This window comes from Drosophila willistoni, unplaced genomic scaffold (assembly GCF_018902025.1).
Source record: "Drosophila willistoni isolate 14030-0811.24 unplaced genomic scaffold, UCI_dwil_1.1 Seg283, whole genome shotgun sequence".
NCBI classification, from domain to species: Eukaryota; Metazoa; Arthropoda; class Insecta; order Diptera; family Drosophilidae; genus Drosophila; species Drosophila willistoni.
The window spans coordinates 20,551-29,594 of NW_025814239.1; the positions used below are offsets into that span (position 1 = coordinate 20,551).

A 9,044-nucleotide genomic window follows, 5' to 3' on the forward strand; every position below is an offset into this window, starting at 1 on the left:
AAACAGGCCGTGAAAAACCATATACAACGTTGAGACTTTCTAGATTTCAGTAAGGTGATGTACACTGTTGAGTTCACACGGCTTCGCTTGGGGATTTCCGTATACAAAAATTTAATTTTCCAGTTTTTTTTTCGGAACAAACAGTTGAAATTTTCTTTTAAATTCAGGACAAGCGTTCTGTTGCTGTCGCCGAGTGTGGTTCGGTGGAAGGCGCGCACAAGAATTGTGCGTCTCGAGTTCAGTCGTTGTTACAACTCGAGTGCGACCGAACTCGCTGCGTTAATTATTGATCAAGAAAATAATACACGTTATACACCAATCAGTTTTCCAACTTGATTTTTTACAACAATGCCACGAACACGCAGGGGGGCTTATTTGAGTCGTCAAACAAACAGATCTAGAGGCATGCAAGATAGAAGAGCAATAAGATCAGATGCAGAAAGGCAACAAAGTAATGCAGATGTGCGTGTAAGAATGGCGCAGTTACGTGCATCACAATTACAAGAGGTACGAGATGAGCGAAACCAACAAAGACAATTGGAACGAAGAGAATCGCGCAGATTCGTAGCCAACAGACGTAGAGGGATTGACCAACATCAACAAGTACTTCGAGCATTTACATCACATTCATTTCTTCGACTAGCATTTCAGTATGAGCCTGATGTTGAATATTACGCTCATTCCAAAGTGGTAATTGGTACATTGGACAAGGAATGCCCGCACTGTCAAGCCCTTAAATTTAAAAATGAGCCAATTGGGATGTGTTGCTCATCAGGAAAAGTGAAACTTCCAGAAATTGAAACACCGCCGGAACCATTGCACGGCCTCCTTATTGGTACTGATCCAAATTCTTCGCTGTTCTTGCGTTCAATTCGGCAATTCAATTCATGTTTTCAAATGACATCGTTCGGAGCAACGGAAATAGTTAAAAATACTGCTGCAAATGGTCAACAATTTAATTCCACATTCAAAATCAAAAGCCAAATTTACCACAAAGTCGGCTCATTACTACCAATGCCATACGAACCTTATAAATTTTTACAAATTTACTTTATGGGTGGCGAGGACTCTGAACGGGCACTCGCCAATCGCGTGAATACACGTTGCAACTATAATCACCTCAATTCACCATTTGCAACGCGCATTGTCAGCGAGCTGGACGCTCTGTTAAATGAGCACAACGAATTGTTGAAATTATTCAAATCACATATGCATAAGCTTCAAAGTGACAATCACGCTATTTTCATCAATCCTGATAGAACACCAGCTGGAGGGCATATACGTCGATTCAACGCACCTGTTGTTGACGACGTGGCTGGAATCATGGTTGGCGACCATACAGCTACGCGACAAATCGTGATTCGAAGAAGAAATAATTCTCTTCAGTCCATTCCTGATACCCATCGTTTATATGATGCTCTCCAATATCCACTCATTTTTGGAAGGGACAAGACGGATATTGCATAAACCTTAAGCAACGAGATCCGGTAACAGGTAATTCATTTATTAAGAATATGAAAACTCTTCAATTAATACATGGATATCTATTTTTTATACCCAAGCTTTAAGAGTAGTAAAAGATTTTGCTCAACCTTTTGCCATCCATCTAAATTACTTTTACATTGAATGTTTTCGTAGTATGCCAGCTTTCGTTTTTCATTTATAAATCACTCAAATGTATAATGCTTAACAAATAGACTGTAATTTATACTTAACTGCAACTCAGCAATAGAGTTAAATAGAATTTAACATAGTAATAAGACGTTCAACATATCCAAAGACATCTACTTCAAGGGTTTAACTTGAATTTCAGCAATAAAATTACCAACCGCAATTTTAATTTTTCAAAAGCGGGCACAGCGAAGCGTGGCAGGGCATGTGAACATGCGCGTTCAAACGCTTCAGGATCCATCCGCCGAAACTTTTTCGAAACAGCTATTAGATATTGGCAATGGGAAAGTTGCCGTACATGAAAATACTGGATCAATAAAATTACCAACCGGTTTTTGCACGATCGTCCACTCGCAAGATGTTCTCATCGACTGTATATTTCCCGATGTACACACACAATATATAAATCTTGAGTAGCTGGCAGAAAGAGCCATTTTAGCAGCGAAAAATGTGGACGTTCATGGATTAAATTTCAAGATACAACAATTGTTGCCAACAGACTCTGTGTCATACAAATCTGTTAATACAGTTTGCAATACTATCGAAGCTGTAAATTACCCAGTAGAATTTTTGAATTCCTTGGATTTGCCAGGCATGCCACCGCACCACTTACAATTGAAAGTAGGATCTCCGGTGATTTTGCTCCGTAATTTGAACCCACCACGGCTGTGCAATGGCACACGATTGGTTATTAAAAAATTAATGAAGAACGTGATTGAGGCCACCATTTTAAATGGCAAGTTTCAAGCTAAAAGGTAACACGAAATTCTTTGACTGTTAGGCGTTACGAAGTTCGCCGGGTTTGCTAGTTTATTTATAAATATGGGCGGATATAAATATATATGTCCGCACAATAATGGCCGGAAAAAATTATATATAATTTATAAATATGGACGGATGTATAGGGGCACGATGATGCTGGAAAAAAAATATATATGTATTTATTTATATATATGGGCGGATATATATATGTGCGCAAAAGCTGGCCGGAAAAATTATATAAATAATTTATAAATATGGACGAATATATAAATATGGGCTCGATAGTGCTGGAAAAAATATATATGTATTTATTTATAAATATGGGAGGATATAAATAGATATGTCCGCACAATAATGGCCGGAAAAATTATATATAATTTATAAATATGGACGGATGTATAGGGGCACGATGATGCTGGAAAAAAATATATATGTATTTATTTATATATATGGGCGGATGTATATATATGTGCGCAAAATACTGGCCGGAAAAAATTATATATAATTTATAAATATGGACGGATATATATGGGCACGATAATGCTGGAAAAAAATATATATGTATGGATTTATATATATAAGTGCGCGAAATACTGGCCGAAAAAAAATTATATATATAATTTATAAATATGGACGGATATATATGTGGGCAAAATAATGACCGGAAGAAATTATATGTATCTTTTTTATAAATATGGACGGGTATATAATTAGGCGAAAAAAGGGAATCAGAAATAATGTGATTTGAATTTGGCGCTTGAGCCGCCTATTGATATCACGACTCGACTCACGTGTCACCACTACTCCGAAAACAGCTGTCGGCCGCTGCTTATATATGTGGTTTTTGGTTTTGTTGTTTAATTATGTTAATAATTTTTTTTGTGGTTGTGCGGAGGAAAAAAAAACAAAACGAACGCTTTTACACACCGCGAGTGTTGTCCGCGAAAACAAACAAAACAAACGATCAGTGCATATGGACGAATGCTTTGATATCTGCGTAAGTACACAGGTAAGTATGTAGATATGTATGCACGCGCGTTGTTCATAAAAAAACGTAAGTAATTTGTCATTTAGTTGGATGTTGGGTTCCTTTCCCCTCCTTTTTTTTTGTTAAATCAATGTGCGACACCGAAATGAATTATGTGTTGTGGATATGTACATATGTGCGTGCATCAATGTATGACGATGTATGTATGTATGTATGTAAGTTAACAGCCAAGTCAACGAACGGCCATCGCAATGAATTCGAGCAACCCGCGCGATACAAATGCAACGTAACCAAAATAATATTGGCCGAAGCAACGGTCAGCCGTTTTAGTTGTGTCGCAAGCGTTGAGTTCTTGTCGGGAATATGCTGAGTCGCCTTTGCTGACCACAAGCCCGTGGCATGATCTTTTATGTACTTCCTATGTATTTGGGTGTAGATTCGTATTTGCATTTTATATACTTAGCTTTAGTCTTTATCTCATTACATTCTTATAATCAGTTTTTGTCAGACGATTGGCTAATAAAGATATTGATCAATTAACATTTACTCCGGCACACTGCCGTTAAATATTTGCCTTATTAATACACCGTTGAGCCACAAGGCCAACCGTTCAGCAAGAGGACGAAGTCAAGTTCTCCACCCGTCATAACTGCCGTTGCCTGGCGCACAACAGGCTTTATACTGGAATTCGATAATCTTACGATATTAAAACAGGAATACCATGGCCCTAAACAAGAACATGGTTGGCTGGTAGAACATTAAAGATTCTTGTTGACACTGGGGTGGCAAAAAATAACGTTAAACCCGTAAATGAGTTAAAAACGTAACACCCGTCGGAACTCCATTTACTGTGAACTCCATTCATGGGTTCAGTAAAATCCAACAAAAATGTTCAATGGTAATTTTTGGGAAAGTAGCTAAGTTTTTCCTATTAGGTACCCTTGACACCTTTGACGCCATAATAGGCTTCGATCTGCTCACGCAGGCGGGGGTAACTATAGACCTAAGGGAAAACACCATAAACCACCCGTCATAACTGCCGTTGCCTGGCGCACAACAGGCTTTATACTGGAATTCGATAATCTTACGATATTAAAACAGGAATACCATGGCCCTAAACAAGAACATGGTTGGCTGGTAGAACATTAAAGATTCTTGTTGACACTGGGGTGGCAAAAAATAACGTTAAACCCGTAAATGAGTTAAAAACGTAACACCCGTCGGAACTCCATTTACTGTGAACTCCATTCATGGGTTCAGTAAAATCCAACAAAAATGTTCAATGGTAATTTTGGGAAAGTAGCTAAGTTTTTCCTATTAGGTACCCTTGACACCTTTGACGCCATAATAGGCTTCGATCTGCTCACGCAGGCGGGGGTAACTATAGACCTAAGGGAAAACACCATAAACCACGGTAATACTTCGGAGGTACTCAAACACCATCCGTTCGATAATGTGAACTTTACACCTGTCGATGATATCGTAGTACCAAATTCTGTAAGAGCCGAATTTAAGAAAATGATACTAAAAAGAATTAGTGCATTCGCGACCCCTAACAAGGCGCTGCCGTATAAAACTTCAGTCGTTGCGAGAATCCGAACTGTAGACAATAAGGAGGTATAATCAAAGCTCTATCCGTACCCAGAAGGCGTGTCAGATTTTGTAAACAGCGAAGTCGCACAGCTGTTAAAAGATTTCATCATAAGGCCATCAAGATCTGCGTATAACAGCCCAGCTTGGGTTGTTGATAAGAAGGGGATAGACACCAGCGGTAATAAGAATAAGCGGCTTGTCATTGACTTTAGGAAGTTAAATGAGAAAACCGTCGCAACCGTCGTTATCCGATGCCAAGTATCCTACTAATTCTAATCTCGGTGTTGAGTTTGGCGCTAAGGTTCGATGTTTTAGCGGGCCCACAAGAAAACACTCCACTTTTCACGTGATACTTCATTTATTTCTTCCACGTGTATTTCTTATGCTAATGGGGTGTGTATGGTGTGTGTGCCGTATGCGAGTCGTTATTATGCGAGCCGCTATGATTGTAAGCGAGCCGTTTGAGAGCTGCTATGATTGTAAGCGAGCCGTTTGTAAGCGAGCCGCTATAAATTAATCGCCCTTACTCGCGGTTGTAACCAAACTGTTCTGTCCGCCGCTTAGTAACAAGCATAGAACCTAACATGTAAGCTTAAAGCGCAAGATGCAACGGTTAATTTCCCAGCACGTAGGCTGGCGCTTAAGAATAAGTATGAGAATGAAAGAGAATGAGTGATATGGGTTAACCCATTGGTGGCTGCGTCGGGTCTGCTGGGCAGTTAGCGAATTTCGGCGGCAACACTCGGAAAAGCTAAGTTTTAATATGTATTCTCTGAGATCTTTTCTAGGCCTAGCCAGCTACTATAGGGTGTTTATCAAAGATTTTGCAGCCATAGCAAGACCTTTGACCAATATACTAAAAGGCGAAAATGGGACTGTAAACACATGTCTAAAAAAGTAGCAGTCGAGCTCGACGAATCTCAGCGCGACGCAAAAGCCGTTAAAAAACCGTTTGAGAAACATACTAGCATCGGAAGACGTTATGCTTATGTACCCTGACTTCAAAAAACCTTTTGACTTGACTACGGACGCGTCTGCGAATGGCATTGGAGCAGTGTTGTCTCAAGGTGGGAGACCAATCACCATGATCTCCCGAACACTAAAAATGTGCGAAACTCATTATGCTACCAACGAAAGAGAGTTGTTAGCGATTGTGTAGGCTCTCGGCAAACTAGAGAATTATCTTTACGGTACAAATGAACCATCGTTTGATTCCGAAACGATCACTACATTGTTGAAGAATCAGTTTAACATCGACGTGGTGAACGCCCCCCACTACATAGCTGTTACAATGGGCAAGTGGAGCGTTTCCATAGTACATTAATAGAAATTGCCAGGTGTTTAAAATTGGACAAAAAAATTAGCGATACAGTTCAAGCTATCATGAGAGCAACAATAGAATATAATAAAACTATACACTCAGTAACAGGACATAAGCCACTCGATGTAATCCACTCTATACCAGACGAAATTAAATTAAGAAATTAAAAGTCGTTTAATAAAAGCCCAACAAGACCAATTAGCCAGATGCAACCCAAACAGACAAAACAGGGTGTTTGATGTAGGTGCGAAAGTTTACCTCAAAAATAACAGACTAGGTAACAAACTATCCCCCTTGTGCACGGAGGGCACCATACAAGCAGACCTGCGAACGTCTGTACTCGTTAAGGGAGGGTGGTCCATAAGGACAATGTGAGGTAAACATAGGTCATACCACAAAAGATTATTATAGATAGCTACTACAATTGAGTCTAATAGTTTCATTCAGGTTCGTCGGAGTAACCCTCATACTCTTGGCCACAAATCGCGCACTTCTCACCGATTTCTCGCACGCATGCTATATTCCTGTGTTGGACGGCAACGTTTTCTTATGGGAACAACATAATTACGTAAGACACTCTACAAATTTATCCAACTTCGCGAGCATGATAGATAATACAATAAAATTGTTAGAACAGATATCGATCATATCCAGAGTATTTTTTCTAGCCTAACGGTACACCATAGAATGGCCAGAAGTTTAGACTTCTTAGGAACAGCGTTAAAAGTTGTCGCAGGCACGCCCGATGCATCAGACTTAGAAAGGGTTAAGATTACCCAAGCCGGGCTCATAGAATCAAACAACAGACAAGTAATTGTAATCCCTGAAGCACAAAAACAAATTAACCTATTAACTGATACAGTAAAAAAAATATTTAAAGAAAAGAAAGGCAAGTTTGTAGACTCTCATTTGTATGAAACCTTATGTAATAAACTCGGACACATGACGACGAAATCTCAAAAAAAATTGGGACATCTCGCCTTATATATGTATTAGCTAAAGAGGAACTACACATATATATCAATAAAATAAAGTAGCAGTCTAACACTCCTGTTTTACACCCTGTAACTGTCGACATAGGTCAGCAAAACACAAAGGTTAGTGACACTGCGATCCTTTTGCTCAATAAAATGGAGGCAGAACGGATAAACCTACTCCCGCTGTTCCACCAGGACTATACCTCGATTTCCAACTAAAGTTAACCGAACCACTTGAATTATATTGAGAACGCGTGTGATAGACGTTAGAGAAGATGTTTAGTAGTAGTAGCTAGTATTTTCACAGCGTATTTTATGTATGTCGGCTATCCATATTAACCGAATCCCTTGCCTGGATTTTTATTAGAGGAGAATACAAAAGAGTTACGGACATCACTTCTTGCAGGCGCTATAGATGATAATTGCGCTCCGCGTCTGTACCCACCCTACCATGAGCCTGCCAGCGAAAGTTATCGCAGACTCCCAAAACGAAAGCTAGGACTTCTTCTTCTACATCAGGGAACTAAAGAAATTAATGATTCATAATAAACTTAATATTTATTCAAACATTTCAAAATAATTAGCATCATCGTGCTATAGGTTCGATCAATTTGATCTACAAAAATTCTTCATTTTTAAAACAATGTTTAGCTAAATAGCTGAATCTCGGTACAAATCCGATTATGAAGGTTGCAAATGTTGCATATTGGTTCTTATTACTAATGATTACTCTACTACTTAATATTCATGATCTCCTAACTTTACTGTATTTAAACATTTTACATTAGTTCAAAAAAAATTAAAAAAAAAAAAAAAAGAAAAAAAATTATACATTTATGTGGCGTGATTACGAGAATATCCTCATCAGTTTCATTCTCTACATACTTTTATCTAAAGATGTCCATTGACAACGTATTAAATGCTAATGCTCACCAGAATAAATTCAGGTCATCAAATAAATTTATAAAAATATAAGGAAAATTGGTTTTGATACACTTACAGCTTGTTAATTTTTCCCACGCAGAAAGATCTTTCGTTGTGTTGTTGTCGCTGTTGAAAATAGGAAGGTTTAAATATTCCAAATAGAGCTAAAGCATCATATTACATTGTGAATTTACATGCATACTCAAATTCTGAAAAATGAAAATTATTAACTAACGAAAATATACACTGCCATTGAATTCCATTTCCTTTAAAATTGAACCATTTAGCCAACAAACAAAAAAAAGGAAATTCAATGTAAACTTAACTTAAAATTGATTCTAAACTACTGGGGAGCCTTATGTTGACTCATTTCACTTAATCCTGGGTTATTTCGTCCGTTCCGAAGACGAATAAAAAATTTCCTTAGGCAAAGTGTACGCCTTGGTTATACTTCAAAATAATTCGAAAATGCTCTTCTCATTTACATAACGTGTTGAGTGAGGTTAGGTTTTGTTCGTAGAAAGGTTAGATTGAATACTTCCTTCTACTGCTCATCCTTCATGCTTTAGGTTAGGTTACAATTGGGAAAAAGGTTAGGTTTCGTACATCCTTCTAGGTTTATAATCCTACACGTGTTCTGCTAGTATGGTCTGGATTACATGTGAGACAGGATAAGCGAAAGTGCGATGTTGACAATTATAAATGTTGCAACATTCGAATTTCACTTTGCTTCGCTAACGCCGTATCTATAATAACACTGTATAAGACACAAAACTATTTTGGTAATTTTCTCTTTTATTTACCCTTA

At 38.2% G+C, this 9,044-nt stretch overlaps 1 long non-coding RNA gene across 1 annotated transcript; it reads left to right on the forward strand.

The window, feature by feature from the left end:
* The first annotated feature begins 1,011 nt into the window (after positions 1-1,011).
* LOC124461238 lies at positions 1,012-2,482 on the forward strand. The gene is made up of 2 exons (XR_006954979.1): positions 1,012-1,494; positions 1,814-2,482. It is a non-coding gene; the product is annotated as an uncharacterized LOC124461238 (long non-coding RNA).
* The last annotated feature ends 6,562 nt before the right edge of the window (positions 2,483-9,044 follow it).